The following is an 18636-nucleotide window of genomic DNA, read 5'->3' on the forward strand; positions in this document are numbered from 1 at the left end:
CCGTCCCCTGCTCGCCTCCCCATTCCCCTCCCCCTTCCCTTCCTCCTACTCCTAACCCTAAGCCCTAACAAAATCCTAAACCTAACCTTAACACTACTGATACCCCCTACCACCACTCCACGTCCCCTAACTCTACCCCCACCCCGTCCACGTCCCCTAACTTTATCCCTACGCCTATGCCGCCCCCTAACCCCAACCCTAATGCTACCCACCATCCCCTAACCCCAAACCTCACTCCTCCTCTACCCCCCTGCTCCTACCCCCTTCCCCTATACCTAAAACAAGCCCACTTCCCCGAACTATAAACATAACCATAAACCAAGATATAGCCCTACCCCATGTCTCCTAACACTAACCCTAATGCTACCTCTACACTGCTCGTAACCCTAACCCTAACTCTACCCAACTTCCCCAACCCTAAACTAAACCCTACCCCTATCCCTTACAACCTACCCCCTTCCCCTAACCCTACCTCCTACCCCTTCCCCATACCTGCACCCCCTACAACTACCCCCTTCCCCTAACCCTACCTCCTACCCCTTCCCCATACCCACACCGCCTACAACTACCCTCTACCCTATACCTTACAACTTACCCCCTTCCCCTAACACTACCTCCTACCCCTTCCCCATACCCGCACCTCCTACCACTACCCCTACCCTATCCCTTACAACCTACCCACTTCCCCTAACCCTACCTCCTACCCCTTCCCCATACCTGCACCCCCTACCACTACCCCCTACCCTACCCCTTACCACAACCCCTACCCTTACCCCCTTCAACTACCCCCTTTCTCCTACCCCCTTCCCCTCCCCCTCCTTCCCCTAGGTTAGGGGTAGGAAGGGGAAAGGGAAGGGGGAGGGGAAGGGGAGGAGGAGAAGGGGAGGGGAAGGGGGAGGGTTAGGGGAGGGGAAGGGGGAGGGGAAGGGGAAGGGGTAAGGGGAAGGGAAGGGGAGAGGGGAAGGGGGAGGTGAAGGGTGGAGGGCTGGGGTTAGGGCATAGGTGTGAGGGCAGGGGAAGGGGAAGGTGAGCGGGAGGGGGTTGGGATGGAGGAGGGGTAGAGGAGAAGAGGGGAAGTGGGTGAAGGGACATGGAAAAGGCAGGGAATGGGGTTGGCAGGGCCAGAGGGAGAAGAAGGGGAGGGATTCAGGCCATCATGATGTTGTCCGTCCTCTGTTCAGCTGGGATGCGAGGTTCTTCTGGACTCGTGTCTTGTCTCTGAGATCGCTCCGTCTCCTGGGAAGAGAAATACGAGTGATAGAGATGCTGTCTCTGAGGCCTGATCACAATGACTTTGGAGGGTCCCAACTCTTCCCCCATCATCCCCACTACCCCTGAACACTGGAGCCTTTCCCCTTCCTCTGCTTTACCTGAGGAAGTGTGTTTTGGCGAAAACCATGATCTCTCTCTGCAGAGCTCAGAGCAACGTGTGTCCATCAGGCAATACCCTGGTTCTCCACAATATGGCAGCAAGATGCTAGACAATCATGGATGGATCAGTCAAGACCATTCAGCTGATCCATCTGAACCTACCCCACGACAATGTTACCCTCCCCTCCAACACACCAGTACCTTCCATTTTTCTTTAATTCCTGTCCATATTAAAATCCTTTTCATGCCTTTTTTGGACCAGCCTCCGCTACTACCCCGGCAATGCATTCCACCCACCCACTACATTCTGTGTGAATAAAATGTACCCCTCACGTCTTGCCTAAATTTCCCTCAGCTCACCTTATTTAGACGTCCTCTGGTATTCTCGCCCAAGGAATGCACACAATATTCCAAGTGTGGTCTGACTAGAATTTTATACATCTGCAACGTTACCTCTCGGTTTTTGAACTCAATCCCCTGACTCCTGAAGGCCAGCACACAATACACCATCTTAAACTCCCTCTCAATTTGCACAGCAACCTTGAGCGATTTATGGAGCATGATCTAAATATTTCTCTGTCCTGCACACTGTTCATAATCCTGCCATTAACCAAGTGCTCTGCCCACACATTCTTGTAATCCGCATTCAATAAAGATATTGGTCTATGTGAAGCTACTTTTAATGGGTCTCCAACCTACTTTGGAATAACTGTTATTCGTGCCCTTGAAAATGACTGGAAATAAACCTGGACCAGTTGCTTATTTAAGTACATCTGATTTACAGGATTGAACTCCATCTGTCACTTCTCTGCAAACTGGATGACCTATGACAACCTTCTACACTGTCTACAACATCTCTACCTCTGTGTCATCCCCTGACGTACCCACCCTTCCACTTCCATCATGATTCATAAAAATCACAAAGAGCAGGGGTCCCAGAGCAGATCCCTTTGGAGCGCCACTAGTCATTGTTCCATCTACTACTACCTTCTGTTTTCTGCAGACAAGCCAATTCTGAATCCACACAGCCAAGGCTCAATGGATCCCATGCCTCCGGACATTCTGAATGAGGCCACCGTGGGAACCTTGTCAAGCACCTTACTAAAATCCTCGTGCAGCACATACAGACCTTGACCATCATCTATTTCCTTTGACACCTCCTCGAAAAGCGCTAATTGACTCGTGAAGCAGGACCTGCTCCTCACAAAACTATCCATGAATTTGCCCAGCATGTTTGGGCATTGCCCTCGGCCCCAGCATCTGCAGACTTCCTGGCCAGTCCCTCCCTTACCCCTTCCCAGAGCTTCCGCATCCATTAGAACATCAAGCATTGCTGCCCAGTACAGGCCCTTTGGCCCATAAAGGCTGTACTGACCTTTGTAAATGTTCTCCACAACCTTTATTTGTACCACACCCATAGGAACATAGGAAGTGCGAACAGGAGTAGGATAAAAATGGCCTATCGAGCTTGCTCCGCCATTCAATACGATCATGGCTGATCTAATTTATGATCTAACTCGACCTACCCTGCCTTCTCACCATATCCCCAAATTCCTCTATCATGTAAAAATTCTGTTCCCTTACATCCACATGCTCGTCTCAGAGACTTTTATATGTACCTATTCTACCAACCACTACCACTTTCTCCGGTGACGCATTCAAAGCTCTCACAACTCTCTGCATAAAAAAAATCTCCCCTCACCTGAAGCGGATGCTCTCTGAGATTTGCACCTGACACTTTAGGAAAGTTTTCTGGGTGTTCATTCCATCTAAGCCCCCCACAATCTTATTTAGAATAAGTTATTAAGCTGTGGAAGGGGCAAGTTGGGAGAGGGAGGAGGGGAGAGAGCTGGTGGGGGAGGGGTGAGAGCTGGTGGGGAGGGGACAAGGCCGTGTTGGGGAGAGGGATCAGAACCGTGTTGAAGTGGTGAACGGGCAGACACGGGTGGATCTACCTGCCGAAATAAAGGAGCAATATGAAGGCCATCTCGGGATCTACCAGCATCTTCTGGGGCTTGATGTCTCAATGGAAAACCCCCTGAGGATGGAAGTAGGCCATGCTCTGCTACAGTTGGTACATGAACATCTGGCAACACAACGATATAACATGACCCACTCTGCCTCCACACTGGCCGGTTCTGGATCCTGAGGGTAAGGGGAGGTGGGTGAAGGGCCCCTCCCTGCCAATCAACATCCATCCTCATCATCCTCTCCACCCCTCTCCCCTCACTACCCTTTCTCTCCTCACCAATACCCATTGAGACCCTCATGCACCCTTCATCGATATCCAGTCCCCAGCAAGACTTAGCCAGTAAACTCCTTCATATCCTCCAACCCCACCATCCAAGCTTGCCCCAGTGGACAACTTGACCACCCAGACCCACAACCACCTTGATGTAGATCATGGGAATGGGCTGCTTGGCCTTGTTGAAGTGCTGGGCCATGCAGTGAACTGTCTCGGGAACATAGTCCAGACCCAGATTCAAATAAACCTCCTCTTTCTCTTGGACACAATACAAACATGTCAGCTGGATTTACCCTCCAACACCCAGTGCCTCTCCCAACTGGAGTGCCAGCCCCTCCTGCTCTCTGTAGGCCTGATGCACCCACTGCTCAACACAACATTGCATGAATCCAAGGGCTCAGCGAGCAGAGCGTCAACAGGCCATAGTGGACCCGTCCGCTGCCCCATCATTCGGCTTCTGGTGAGACTGCACAAAATGTCCAGCTCTGACCGCCCTCCCTCTTGAGCCAAGGATCCACCGGGAGAGAAAAACCATTGACGTTTTGAGATGAGATATGTTTGCAGCCGTGTGTTGGCTGGGGTCGAATATGTGGAGGCTGAGTTGTTGGGACGATTCAGAGCAGGTGTTGATTTGGAAGGGCACCAAAAGGTTCTGCGGAAGTGAGTTATGGGGGAAAATACATTCGTGAAATGAATTGGGGAAACAGACTGGAGGGGTTGAGTGGCCGAATTTGGCGACCTTGTCTTGTGGTCTTGGCTGCTGCTGTCTGGAGTTGAAATGGCAAGAGGTCATGAGTTAATGGGTGAGGAGCAGGGCAGCCAGCGTCAAGGAGTCGGCACTGGTCAGAGGGGCAGGATGGAGGCAACAGAGAGGCTGCAGCGAGACAGATCGATTGAAGGAATGGGGAAGGTAGCAGCAAATGATATGCATCAGAGTGAGGGTGGGGTGGGTGCAGGTGGATCTTACCTTGACTACAGAGGAGTAGAAGTTGAGAAGAGGGACGATGATGGTGTGATCCAACTTTCGCACGATCTGCAGTTTGCGGTTCTATGGCGAGAGAGGAACATCAGCAAGGCTGGGCGATGGATCGGGGCCCTGAGGGGCAACTTGTCCAAGTTGAGGGGGGAGGCGGGGAGGAGATTCGTCAAGAGGTCAGAGGTGGGGAACTCCTAGGGAGGCCGAAGTGGGGGACTTTTCGAGAGTCAGTGGGGGGGACGTTTCGTGTCGCTGGAGTGGGGACTCGTCAGGGGGTTCAATGAAGTATCATTTCAGTTTTTATGATTGTTTTCCCAGCTTCTACAAAACAATTAATTTGCATAAAATCTCTGCTATTTGCCAGGTGTGTGTGTGTGTGTGTGTGTGTGTGTGTGTGTGTGGGGTGGGGGGTTGTGTGTGGGGAGGGGGGGGCTGTTGTGGGTTTGTGTGACTTTCTCTGTTTCCAAACCCCATGGCTGCCTTGGTCTCTGTCAGATGCTCCTCTTTCCACCCACCCTTCAAAAATGTGTTTGGGGTGTTTGTCAATTGGGTATAATTGCGTGAAACGAGCTCATGTGTCGCAAGGGCCTGTGAACGTGCTGTAGGCCTGAAGTTAAATATCAGGGTGTTCCATTTCCACACAACTGCTCCTCCCCCTCACCTTGAATCTCTTGTCTTGCAAGATCTTCTTGATGGCAATCAGCTCTCCGGAGTCCACCAGCCTTGCCTGGTACACCTCACCGAAAGATCCATTGTCGATGATTTTAACATTTGTGCAGGACACCACCTTGTGGACGTTGGGTCCATGACCCGGTGTGGCCACCTCTGTTGTGACCTTATTGCCATGTCCTCTGGGGCAGAAGCAGCAGAATTTACACACCCAGAGGGTACACAACAGGTCATTTATCCCAACCCAGCCTTGTTGTCCAAGTTAGTCTCTACCCCTCCCTCTAACTCCCTTCCAAGGGTCACCTAAATGTCAGAATTGATCCTCTGGTGGTTCGTTCCAGCCTCTCAGTAGAAATATTGCCACCCCAGGTCCCTCTTTGATCACTCTCCTCAGACTGAGGCCAGTTTCGCAGCCGTTCACTTTGTCTACAACCCTCCCTCCATGAGAGGATCGGGTCATCTTGACCTTCAGCGCGTCCCGGGGAGATGAACCACTCTGAACCCTACCACGGGTTTAGCAGAAGCCCTCCACATTCCCAGAAGCTCAGCAACACCGTGATCATCCATGATGCAAGCGAGACCTCGTCGCCTGAGGGAGCAGGTGGTGTGGAGAGAGCCCCACTCTTCACCGCTCAACTCTGCAAGGTCCGCCGCAGCAGAAACACTTTCTAGCACCTTGATCCAGGTCCACTGGGGGAAAGAATCCTATCCCGGTTGGGGGGGGGTGTGGGGGTGTATGCAAGGGTGGAAGGCATCTTGTAACCTGGGGGGGGGGGGGTGGGGGCGGGTGGAGGAGCGGTCCTGTCTCTCAGTGGACAGATCCCATTCCAGGTGGAGGGGAAGCTCTGTCCCATTTCTGTTGAAAGGTCTACCTTCCATCCCCCTCGCAACGTCTCTTCTCCCTCAGACACCTCACACTCTCCCCTGCCCCGATTCCTCTACCACTCTCACATCCCCCACCCAACACCACCCCCATGGTTTCCCCAGTGCCTTCCGTCCCCTCGCACCCCATCCCCCCAGCTCAACCCTATGTCCCCTACCTCTGATCCAATCTCCCTTGACATTAGCCTGTGGTGCAACCCCGTTCCTTCATTCTCCCCTCCACTCCTACAGACCCCATCCCTGTATCCCCTCACATGCCATTGTTCTCCCCTTCCCACTCCCCTCCAGCTGCCTCATAAAGTGCCCTGCACTCAGGATGGGGAGAGAGGATTAAATGCAGCCTCCATTCTCTCCGCCCACACTGGGTGAAGGATGGTGCCAGAGGAGTCTCTGTCCCAGTAGGGGAGCCTGTAACAGGCTCTTTATCTCACCCATGGGTGCAGGGTGCTTCCAAACACAACCCTGTTGATCAGAGGGTCCCTGGGATGATACAGCGTCCTACTCCGACATGGGGGCCAGAATCCCCTTCCAGGAGAGGCATCTTTCTCGTGTTGCTGTGCCATGGCACGACTCAGCTATGGCTGCCCCATGCAGTGACATCATCACCCCCTCTGTGTCATCATCTCCCCCCTCTGTGACACCTCCCCTCTCTGTGACACCACTAGTGTAATGGGCAGGGACATCCAACCATTTAAATCCTCCTCAATTTCCCCAAGCAAGGGGAGAATAATTCAGCTGGTCTAAATTACTCGTTGTTATCTATTCTAACTCCTAGATATTTGATCCCATTTTGCCGCCACATTTGTTGACTATTTTCTTGACATTGGCTCTAATCCCCCTTCCTAAGTTACATGATTTTGCACATATCCCAAAAGAACTTATACCCAGAGATCTCCCCATAGTCCTCCAGGGTGGAGCACAACTTGGGCAATGAGTGTGTCGGGTCTGTCAGATATATCAGAACAACTTCTGCAAATAAATTGATTTCATGCTCTTCCTGGCCCGTTCTGAAACCTTTAATGCCTGAATCCTGGCAAATGGCCTCGGCTAATCGCTCCATGGCCAGTACAAACTCACTCACTGGGGGTGTGGGGGGGGAGTCAGACCTTGATAGGCATGCCTGTTGGCTACCTCTGTCCCTCTCATCTCGACATCAGTGGCTCAGGTTGAGGGAGTCTGTGCTGCCTCCTGCAGTGCACAGCAGCGATGCTGGACCACCTTTATCTCCTTATTTTCCTGGGCCCTCTCCAAATCTTTCCTTTCTATGATCTCACATTGGTTTCTCAGGAGAAACACTGGCAGCCAAAAGGCACCCTCTGATTCCCCTTAGATTTTGGGAACCCCGACTTCTTGAAGTGGGACAACACGTGGTGACCTATTTTCTCAAGATGTGGATCCAGGAGCTTGGACCAGTCTACCAGTTTGCCATAGTCCGCCAGCATGCTTGCCAAGCTCCCCAACCCTGCACTCTCGTCAGTCCACCACCAGATCTTGTTCTCCCTGCCTGCACTAGATATCCTGCCCCGTTTCCAAAGCATCTCCACTGCAGTTGTGTTCAGTCGGAACTCGAAGGAGCCTGCTCACTGCACCAATTATTATGTGTGTGAAACTGATTCGAGGGTTCCCAAGGGTGGCGAATTTGAACACAGTTGTCTTTTATTGACACATGTAGTGAAGTTGCATGAGGAGTAAAAGACACACACAGACACAAACTCGCCTGATTAATCGATACACTTGCAACCACTCGTGGATAGAAGACTTGACAATCAACTTGTCACATACGATGCCTTGAACAGGTCATTCATTCACTCATTGATCTTGGATGCCTGTGGGTGGTAGGGGATATGCAGGTGGCCCCAAATACTTGGCATCACCACCCATTGCTGGTGGACGTTACCCGATAGGGTATTCCACATATGGAGCACGCTTAAAATGGTGCTTGGTCGGCCCGCTGGCAGGAAATCTTAGTATGTGCTGTCCATCGTGAGAACATATCACTTTTTATTTTGGCAGGGGAGAGGCCTGATATGGTCAATTTATCAGACTTGGCCAGCTCCCGAACCCCGGCAAATGTGGCCCTTGGTTTTAATTGCTGACAAATAGGGCATTTGGCCATCACAGTTCTTGCAACATCATGAGACCCCCAGATCCTCTGTCCATCATAGTTCCCCCATATGCCCACATTTATGATGCACCAATGCTGCCAAGGCTCCGGGGTCACTCTGCTTGGGGAAAATAGTGGCAGAGCATATTTGAGCAGCTCAGTCCACAGTGGCATCGCGTCAGCTTCAGCGGTTTTCCTGGAGGTGTGTCCATCCACGTGGTGGACCCTGATTTTTCTTTTGTTGTTCCACCTCTCAGAAGATCTGCCAGTGCTGTTGTCCTCAGAGCAGGCAGCCATGGATCTGCCTCCCTGTCTCCTGCCGCCGACCCATCCACACTGACATGCTATTTGGCACAGCCCAGAAAACCTGTGGCACTAATCGGAAAAGAGGCTCCTGGGCCCACCTGGTTGTCCCTTTTCGGATCAGTGCCACAGCTACCAGCTTGGATAGTTGGCTCTCCCCTCCACCACACCCTCTTGTGTCAGTACTTTATCTGTGGTGGGCTGGAGCGCTGCCACCTTACTCCATTGTTTTTCGCACCTCCGCCAGCCGGAGCCGTCAGTAAACCAAGCTTTTTCCCTGCTGTCCAGCATCGAGGGTGTTGAACGGTTTGCCCCAGGCCATGGTGCCAAGCTCTTCTCGGGGTCATTCAGGTGGGAGGCTGTCACTTTCGGGCAGGACATGATCTGTTCTTGCAAGTTGCTCAGCCCTTCGGGCCCGGCCTCTCTGCGGTCTGCCATGTACCACTTCTTCGGTACGCTGTGAGTGGCATCCGCAGATTGAACCCATCACATGTTGGGGAGGTGTGGCTGGCGTGTGACTGTCTCTGCTGCCATCTGGTTCTCTGTGGTGAGCAGGCGAGCATCTCACACTCAGATGGGGAGTCGCGGGAGGCAGCTTCCAGGAGGGAATTGAACCAGAAGCTGTGTGGGACTCGGCGACCTTGCCTCTTTTGCTTGACGCTCCACTAGGCCATTGTCTTCATGGCAGAGACAAGTCATTCAAAGGGTCTTCCAGTTTTGAGGAGTTGGGGATGCTTGTGGTCAGTGGCAGTGGTGTTCAACAGCGTGTTTTGCCATTAAAGAAGCCATTTGTTGTTCAGGTCATCAATGAAGCGGAGAGTTTTTTTTCCTGGGCAACATTGTACAGTAGATGGAGGGGCAGGGTGAGATGGGGAATATGTTGGCACCAGTAACCCAAAAGACCCACAAACCTTTGTGCCTCAATTTGTTGGTGGGCACCGCAATGTGGATTTTGCTTTGAGCAACCATTGATATTTCTCTGCTGCCTGGATGCTCAGGAAAAGGACTGTTGGACTAGGACCCTGGACCTTTTCCAGGTGGTGCCTCCCTGGTGCCAGTGTCTGGGGTGTTGCTGCTGGTGTCCAAGACATCCTAAAGTGGGCCAGAGGTTGTGGTACATGGAGATTCCAATGACATAGGGAGGAAGAGGGAAGAGTTCCTGAAAAGTGGGTCCAGGGCATTTGGTGAGAGCTGAAAAGAAATAGCATGAGGGGAGTCATGTTGGGATGACTGTCTGGGCCATGCGACAGTGAGAGCAGGAACAGAATGAGGTGGAGGATGAAGGCGTGGCCTGAAGGTGCGGGTTAAGAGCTCCTTGAGGGCATCCTATTTGCCTTGCTCGGGAGGCTGATGTCAGAAGTCGATGAGCCTTGCTGCCATGTCCTGATGAGCAAGAACATCATGGAGGAGTAATGGATGTCATCAGCGGTGATCTCTTGGAGGTGGAACTGGTCCTTGGCCTGTTTGAACCCCACGTGTGACTGCGACATCCAGAACGTTGACAGCTTCAACCAAACCATCTGAAGAGCCGCCTGGACCGTGATCTTCACATCCAACTGAAGGGCTGGGTCCTGCTGAGGTCACCACTGTAGCAGGCGCGCTCCTCCGAAGTCTGGAAAGAATGACATGCACCCAAGAAGTGGAAGTGGAAGATAAGTTGCTTGAACAGGCAGCTCCAGCCTCGGGTTGGAAGGCGATCCTCCCGTTATTCATTGTTTCCAACCATGTGGGTCATCCCCTGGGATGGGCATTGGCCCCAATGGTGTCTGCGCTGTCACCGTGTTTGTCGGCTCTCTAGTGTAGTGGCTCGTGTCTCGGTTAACAGGCCATTCCAACTTGATATGTCAGAAGAATATGGAGCCCATATTTACCAAGGGTGGGTGTGGATATTTACATGAAACCCTGACACTCCCTTTCACCTGAAGGCCTCCGTTTATTTAATGAAACTTTAAAGTAACAGACACTTCTGTTGAGGCGAGAAGGGGAGAGGTTAGGATATTGGGGATGAAGGTGGGAGGTGGTTTCTTTATTCTTTCTTTTATAGATGCCACACATTAGATGAGCATTATTATTAATTGTGTGAATTTGTTGTGGTTTTAAGTTTATAAATATTTTTTTAAAATGATCGGCAGGACCACGAGTGGCAGATAGGATCATGGGACTATCTCCCCCCAACCCACCTATCCCAAATATCAATGGGATAAACCGGGTTCATTGTCAACGTCGTCGAGGATCCCTTCCACCTGCCCACAGCATTTGGCAGCTCTTCTCATCAGAAAAGAAGTCGAGGAATATCGGAGCCAGTAGCAGCAGGCCCAGAAACTGATTCTTCCTGCGAGCAGTGAGAATGGAGAATGATGGATGACCGGCTCAGAAAAAGACTCCATGACTCTGCTATTGATTCAACAGAATTTATTTCTTTTTTGGGAGGGACTGCACGTGTATCATTTGTCTCTCTGTGCGTAGGTCCCGTTGTGTGTTTGCAGAGGTTTCCACCATGAATACAGTTTCCTCGGGTTCAATTTGAACGGGTACAGAGGAGCTTTCCTGGATTGGAGAATGTATCTCATGAAACAAAGATGACTGAGTTCGGGCTTTTCTCTTTTTCACCCCAAAATTAACTTTATTCTAAAATTATTGACCAAGAGGACAACTGTTCCATGTCTTTTCTCATCCTCGTGTTGCATGCCTGTATTCCCTTCACTGCACACGTTCTCTGTTTAGCATCATTCCACCACTTTGATACCTCATGGTTACTCCCTGCACTCTGTGGTTGAAGGGGTTCCCCTTAGTCTCTGCCCCTTAAGACCCGGAGGATAAGAGTCCTTCCCCACAGCCCCCTTGTGTTGGCTGCGCCAAGCCTCAGTGCATCTCTCAGCAACCTGGAATAGGCCGGTGGGCAGCGTTCCCTCACCCACATCTCCATGTGCTAAAAGACCAGCAGGTTAACGTCGAACAGTTATGCCCTTCGGACCTCGATGTTGCGCTGACCTATCAATTCCAAGCAAAATAAAAACTAGACCCTTCCTCCTTCAGAACCCTCCATTCTTGCAATGGAGGGAGTGCAGAGGGGATTCACCAGGCTGATACCTGGAATGGCAGGAATGACTTATGAGGAAAGATTGCGCAAATTGGGATTGTTCTCACTGGAGTTTAGAAGATTGAGAGGGAATCTCATAGAGACATATAAAATTCTGGCAGGGCTGGACAGAATGGATGGAGATGGGATGTTTCCAATGGTGGGAAAATCCAGAACCCAGGGCCATGGTTTGAGGATAATAAGCAAACCATTTAGGACCGAGATGAGGAGGAATTTCTTTACCCAGAGGGTGGTGAATCTGTGGAATTCATTGCCACAGAGGGCAGTCGAGGCAGGTTCATTACATATATTTAAGAGGGAATTAGATCTATTTCTTCAGTATAAGGATATTAAAGGTTACGGAGAGAAGGCGGGGACGGGGTACTCAACTTTAAGATCAGCCATGATCTCATTGAATGGCTGAGCAGGCTCGAAGGGTCGAATGACCTACTCCTGCTTTTATCTTCTATGTTTCCTTCATTAATGTGTCCAAGAAGCCCTTAAATGCCGCTAATATTTTAGCCTTCATCACCACTCCTGGCAAGACATTCCTGGCACCCACAACTCTGTGTAAAAACAAGTACCCCTGATATTGCCCCTAAACCTTCCTCCCTTTGCTTTGGGCTTCTAGTGTTTGCTTCTCTTATCTGGGTTTCAGGCAGACCAAAGGGCATCTTTCACTGAGATTCTGGTCTTCCAGCAGTTCTGGATGTCTGTCTCTGGATGCTCTGCTCAGGGGACAACCCCGCAGTTTCTCATCAAGTCCTAGTCTCTGTGTCAGCAGGAATTCCATGCTGACCACTGCCTGATGGCCCTGTGGTCAACAGTGTTTGTCTATGCAACCATTCCCATGAAGGTGATGGGGCAAAGTCCTGCTGACTAGGACATTGTGTGGCATCAGGGCCAGACCAATCTTTCGCAACACCTGAGCCAGGTAGAACTTCAGCACATAGTGGCTTTTGGTGCCCTTGCACTTTGTTTCCAACACAATAGCCATGCTGGTTAGGGTTATGCCCCCATTGATTGACGACGTACATGGTCCTCCAGACTCTATACATTTTGGACCCCCACATGAATAGGAAATGTGTTTTGGGAATTGACAGGGTGGAGGAGTGGGGATGGGCCACACCTGCCTCACGTGCAGCAGTACCCGAGAGCTCCTTGCACCTGATGACCAGGTTCTACCGGATTTATAGAGTTGGGCATCTCTGTGGTTCTCCATGTCTCCTGGAACTGGGGGTCTCCTTACTGCTCCCCATCTCCTTGAGTTGGTACTTTGTTCTCCACCATCACCACAAGACAACCAAGACCCCTGGATGGAGGGCAGTGGTGCAGAGAGATCAGTGAGAATATGGGTAGTTTCAACAGGGTGGGGTCCATTCTGATAACAGGAGGAAACCAACGGGGAAGGAGGATGCAGGGCATTCGATAGCAGATGGGGCAGGGTGTAGACATGGCAGCTGACTGGAATTGTCAGGGGGATACTGAGACCTGGGAGAGGAGGGGAAGGAAGGTGCAGTTGTGTTCTGACGAGAGAGTGCTGAGGGAGAGGCAACATGGGTGGAACCTCAAGGCAAGGGACCCCTGAATTTTTTGCAGGGATGGGCTCTGTAAATAGACTCCCAGATATCCAGCAAAGAGCATCTTTGTCCCCCTGCCATCAGGACGGAGATATGGAGGAATAAAAGCAGAGAAGCCAGGGAGGGAAATAGCTTCTTCCCACAGACCGTGAGATTGACAAGGCAACATGAGCTGGATGGGAGCTAAGAATGAAAAGGTGGAGAGGAATATGGACTGATTACAACAGCACAGCCAGCAGGAGAGTGGGGCCGAAGGGCCTGTTTCTGTGTTGTCTATCTGGACGAGCCTTTTGAGTTCAAGCTTTAAAAGACAAAACCATTTTTAAATTTAATATCAACGGTATAGAATGAATCAAGAGACAAGATGTCTGTCCAACGGCAAGCGTCGAAGGCACTTCCTGAAATGGAGGCTCTGAAATTACAGGGAGGTTCTGGCTGGTATGAGGCCCGGCTTCCCCTGGAAGGAGGAGAGGAGGCAGGGATAATGTGGGGGTAGGCGTGGGGAGGGGAGGGGGTAGCGATGCCTTCCTCCATTCACCTCCCATTTCCTCTACACCGTACCCCTCCTCATTCCCATGCCCATTCCCCTCCCCCATCACTTCCCCATTTCCCGTGCCCTGCTCGCCTCCCCCGCTCCCCTCCCCAACCTAACCCTAACCCCTAACAAACTCTATCCTTAACGTTAACACTACCGATACCTTTAAACACTACACCACGTCCCCAACCCTAACTCTTATTTCCACTCTGTCCCCTAACCCTATCCCTACGCTGTCCCCTAAACCCAACCCTAATCCTACCCACCTTCCCCAAACCCCAACTCACACCCCACCTCTACCTCCTACTCCTACCCCCTTCCCCTAAACCTAAAACAAGCCCACTTCACCAAACTCTAAACCTAACCCTAAACCTCGACCTAACCCGAGCCCACATCTCCTAACCCTTAACCTAACTGAGGTAACTGTACCTCTACCCGTCCATGACCCATATCTTAATTCTACCCACATTCCCCAACCCTAACCTAAACCCTACCCCTATCCTCTACACCTACCCCCTTCCCCTAATCCTACCCCATACCTGCACCCCCTTCCACTACCTCATTACCTACCCCTATCCTCTCACTACCTCCTTTCTCCTACCCCCTTCCCCTATCCCTCCTTCCCCTAAGTTAGGGGTAGGAAGGGGAGGGGAAGGGAAGGAGGGGAAGGGGAGAAGGGGAAGGGAAGGAGGCGAAGGGGAGGGGCAAAGGAGAGGGAAAGGGGAGGGGAAGGGAGGAGGGCTGAGTTTAGGGCATAGGTGTGAGGGTAGGTGAAAGGGAAGGTGAGTGGGAGGGGGTTGGAATGGAGGAGAGGTAGGGGAGAAATGGGTGGGGGAAATGGGTGAAGGGATATGGAAAAAGTGGGGAATGGAGTTGGCAGGGCCAGAGGGAGAAGGGGAGGGGTTCAGGCCATCATGATGTTGTCCGTCCTCTGTTCAGCTGGGATGCAATGTTCTTCTGGACTCGTGTCTTGTCTCTGAGATCGCTCCTTCTCCTGGAAAGAGAAATACGAGTGATAGAGATGCCGTCTCCGAGGCCTGATCACGATGACTTTGGAGGGCCCCAACTCTTCCCCCATCAACCCCCTCCCTACCTCTGCACACTAGGGCCTTTCCCTTCCTCTGCTTTACCTGAGGAAGTGTGTTATGGAGAAAACCACAATCTATATCTGCAGAGCTCAGAGTACCGTGTCTCCATCAGGCAACACCCTGGTTCACCACGACATGGCAGCAAGATGCTGGACAAATCATGGATGGATCAGTCGAGTCCCTTCAGCTGACCCATCTGAACCTACCCCATAACAATATTACTCTTCCCTCCCTCTTACCAGTACCTTCTGTTTTTCTTTTATTCCTGTCCCGAAATTAAAATCTTTTTCATGACTTTTTTGGACCAGCCTCCACTACTACCCCTGGCAATGCATTCCAGCCACCCACTACATTCTGTGTCAACAAAATATCCCCCTCACATCTTGTCTAAAGTTCCCTCATCTCACCTTATTTAGACGTCCACTGGTATTCTCGCCCCAGGAATGCACACAATATTCCAAGTGTGGTTTGACTAGAATTTTATACATCTGCAATGTTACCTCTCAGTTCTTGAACTCAATCCCTGACTCCTGAAGGCAAGCACACAATACAGCATCTTAAACTCCCTCTCAATTTGCACAGCAACCTTGAGCGATTTATGGAGCAGGATCTAAATATTTCTCTGTCCTGCACACTGTTCTTAATCCTGCCATTAACCAAGTGCTCTGCGCTCATGATCTTGTAATCCGCATTCAATAAAGATATTGGTCTATATGAAGCTACTTTTAATGGGTCTCCAACCTTCTTTGGAAAAACTGTTATTCATGCCCTTGAAAATGTCTCTGGAAATAAAACTGGACCAGTTGCTTGTTTAAGTACATCTGTATTTACAGGATTGAACTCCATCTGTCACTTCTCTGCAAACTGGATGACCTCTGACAACCTTCTGCACTGTCTACAGCATCTCTACCTCTGTGTCATCCCCTGACGTACCCACCCTTCTACTCCCATCATCATTCATAAAAATCACAAAGAGCAGGGGTCCCAGAGCAGATCCCTTTGGAGAGCCACTAGTCATTGTTCCATCTACTACTACCCTCTGTTTACTGCAGACAAGCCAATTCTGAATCCACACAGCCAAGGCTCCATGGATCCCATGCCTCCCGACGTTCTGAATGAGGCAACCGTGACGACCTTGTCAAGCACCTTACTAAAATCCACGTGCAGCACATACAGACCTTTACCTTCATCTATTTCCTTTGACACCTCCTCGAAATACTCAATTTGACTCGTGATGCAGGACCTGCTCCTCACAAAACTATCCGAGAGTTTCCCCAGCGTGTTTGTGCATTGCCCTCGGAACCAGCATCTGCAGACTTCCTGGCCAGTCCCTCCCTTACCCCTTCCCAGAGCTTCTGCATCCATTACAACATTAAGCATTGCTGCCCAGTACTGCCCAGTACAGACCTTTGTAAACGTTCTCCACAACCAACTAACCCTTACCCGTACCACACCCATAACTATGGGTGGATTAAATATCCAATTAACTTCTTTCTGAAATAATGCATCAGGAATTTGATGTTGATTCCAATTTTGAATAACTTTTCATAATTCTCGTTCAGCTCCTTTAAAGTTAGATCCATTATCAGAACATAATTTTTTTACTTGACCAGGTCTAGGAATAAAACGCCAAAGAACATTAATAAAAGAGTCTCTGTCAAGCAATGACGCTACTTCAATATGAATTGCTCTCATAGTCAAACAAGTGAAAATAACTCCATATTGTTTTTCAACACTTCGTCCTCACTTTACTTGCAAATGACCAAAATAATCAACTTCCACGGATGTAAATGGGAATTCATCAGGTGAAACTTTGTCCTGTGGTAAATCTGCCATTTGTTGTTGTCCAGGTTTTCATTCTCTCTGTCAGTCACAAAGAGATGAAACCTCATGATTTCATTATTAATATATTTAAGCACTGATGTTCTATCAGTCCAAAACACAGGATTTGCTAACTCCATCTGTAATTGTCTTCTTAACATAGCGTCCATTTTGCTCGCCATAATAGCAGCAGTCAATTCCATTCAAGGTCTGGTGACTGACTTTAATGGAGCCACTCTGGCTTTTCCCATTACAAATCCACCATCTACTCACACTTGGTTATTTCACAGGACTCAGTAACTGACAGGATCAAAACCACCTTCACTTACATCAGAAAAATGGTGTAACTGAGCAAATGTGGCCACTCCAAAGTCTGTTGACTTCAAAACTTCCAAGTATTTGAAGACGCTCAATCTAATTTTTCCAATCTTGTGCAATGGATTCTGGATTAGTTTCATCCCATCCAAATTTTCTTCTGCACAAAACTGGTATTTGGCCGGGCTGATCATTAGGCTGAATTCAGCCAGTCGGGAGAAGAGGGTGTGCAGGTGAGACTTGTGTTGTGCCCAGTCTCTGCTGGCGACAAGAATGTCATCCAGATAAATGAACACAAAATTCAAATCCCTGCGCACTGTATCCATGAGCTGCTGGAAGGTCTGGGGGTGTTCTTGAGCCTGAAAGGCATGCATAAAAATTCGAACAAACCGAAGGGTGTGATGATGGCCGTTTTGGGGATGTCCTCGGGGTGCAATGGGATTTGATGATACACGCACACCAGATTGACCTTGGAGAATACTCTCATATCATGCAGATTGGCCATAAAGTCCTGAATGTGAGGGATGGGGTAACGGTCAGATACTGTCATATCATTAAGCCGTCGATAATCTCCGCAGGGGTGCCAGCCATCGGAGGCTTTTGGGACCAGGTGGAGCGGTGAGCCCCAGGGCTGTCAGAGCGACCAATGATCCCCAGTTCCTGCAGATGCGAGAACTCCTCTTTCGTTATCTGGAGCTTATCTGGCGGGTTTAACAGTAATGTACGATAAATTGTATCAGACACTATGACCCCAGGTTCACAGTTGGGAGAATATTTAACGGAGATGTACAGTCGACGACCTTGGCAGATACTGAGACACTGTGTTCACAGTACTGAGAAGGTTTAACAGAGAAGTATGGTAGAATAATGCAGAATCTGTGACTCCAGGTTTACAGTAGTAAGAAGGTTTTAAAATGATGTATAATAAACTGAGGCAGATACTGTGAAATCTGGTTCACTGTGGGTGGAGGTTAATGGTGATGTACAGGAGACTACGTAGATACATTGATACTGGGCTCAGAGTGGGGAAAAAAAGCTTTATTGGTGTTGTATGGGAAACTGAGGCAGTTACTGTGACACCGGGTTCATAGTGGGGAAAATGTTGAACAGAGTTGTACGATAACCTTTGCTGAATACGATGACACCAGCTTCATATTGGGGAGAATTTTTAATGATGATGTACACTAAACTGTGGCAGATACAGTACCACCAGGCTCACATTGAGGAGAAGGTTTACTGGTGATGTGCGGTAGAGTGGCAGGCTCTGTAACACCGAGTTCACAGTAGTGAGAAGGTATAATAGTGATGTACGATAAACTGTGGCAGATACAGTAAAACCAGTCTCCCAATGGGGAGAAGGTTTAATGATGATGTGTGGTAAACTTAGGCTGATACTTTAACACGAAGTTAACAGGGGGAGAAGGTTTAACGTTGATGAACGGTAGATTGAGGCAGAAACTGAGAGTCACCATTCACAGTAATGTGAAGGTTTAACAGTGATTTACTATAAACTGTGTCAGATACTGTGACAAGATGGTGCAGAGGGTAGACGTGTGGTTCCACCCTTCCCCAGTTAGACTATTAAATGCTCGATATTAAAAGTTGTAAAAGTGATTAAAAATACTGTTTATAGACTTTGGAATAGTGGAGGATCAAAATGGCTGCAAA

At 49.8% G+C, this 18636-nt stretch overlaps 2 long non-coding RNA genes across 2 annotated transcripts in view; both read right to left on the reverse strand.

Moving 5' to 3' along the window:
* Window positions 1-828: 828 nt before the first annotated feature.
* On the reverse strand, window positions 829-6696 carry LOC138745305 (uncharacterized). The gene is made up of 4 exons (XR_011346154.1): window positions 6575-6696; window positions 5254-5443; window positions 4584-4664; window positions 829-1236 (listed from the first exon to the last, which is right to left on the reverse strand). It is a non-coding gene; the product is annotated as an uncharacterized lncRNA (long non-coding RNA).
* Window positions 6697-14277: 7581 nt separating this feature from the next.
* The window catches only part of LOC138745307 (uncharacterized), a 28114-nt gene continuing 23755 nt past the window's right edge, over window positions 14278-18636 (reverse strand). The window contains exon 3 of the long non-coding RNA XR_011346155.1: window positions 14278-14738. This is a non-coding gene — a long non-coding RNA (uncharacterized lncRNA). The remainder of the gene's footprint in view (window positions 14739-18636) is intronic.

This window comes from Narcine bancroftii, chromosome 11 (assembly GCF_036971445.1).
Source record: "Narcine bancroftii isolate sNarBan1 chromosome 11, sNarBan1.hap1, whole genome shotgun sequence".
Lineage (NCBI taxonomy): Eukaryota > Metazoa > Chordata > Chondrichthyes > Torpediniformes > Narcinidae > Narcine > Narcine bancroftii.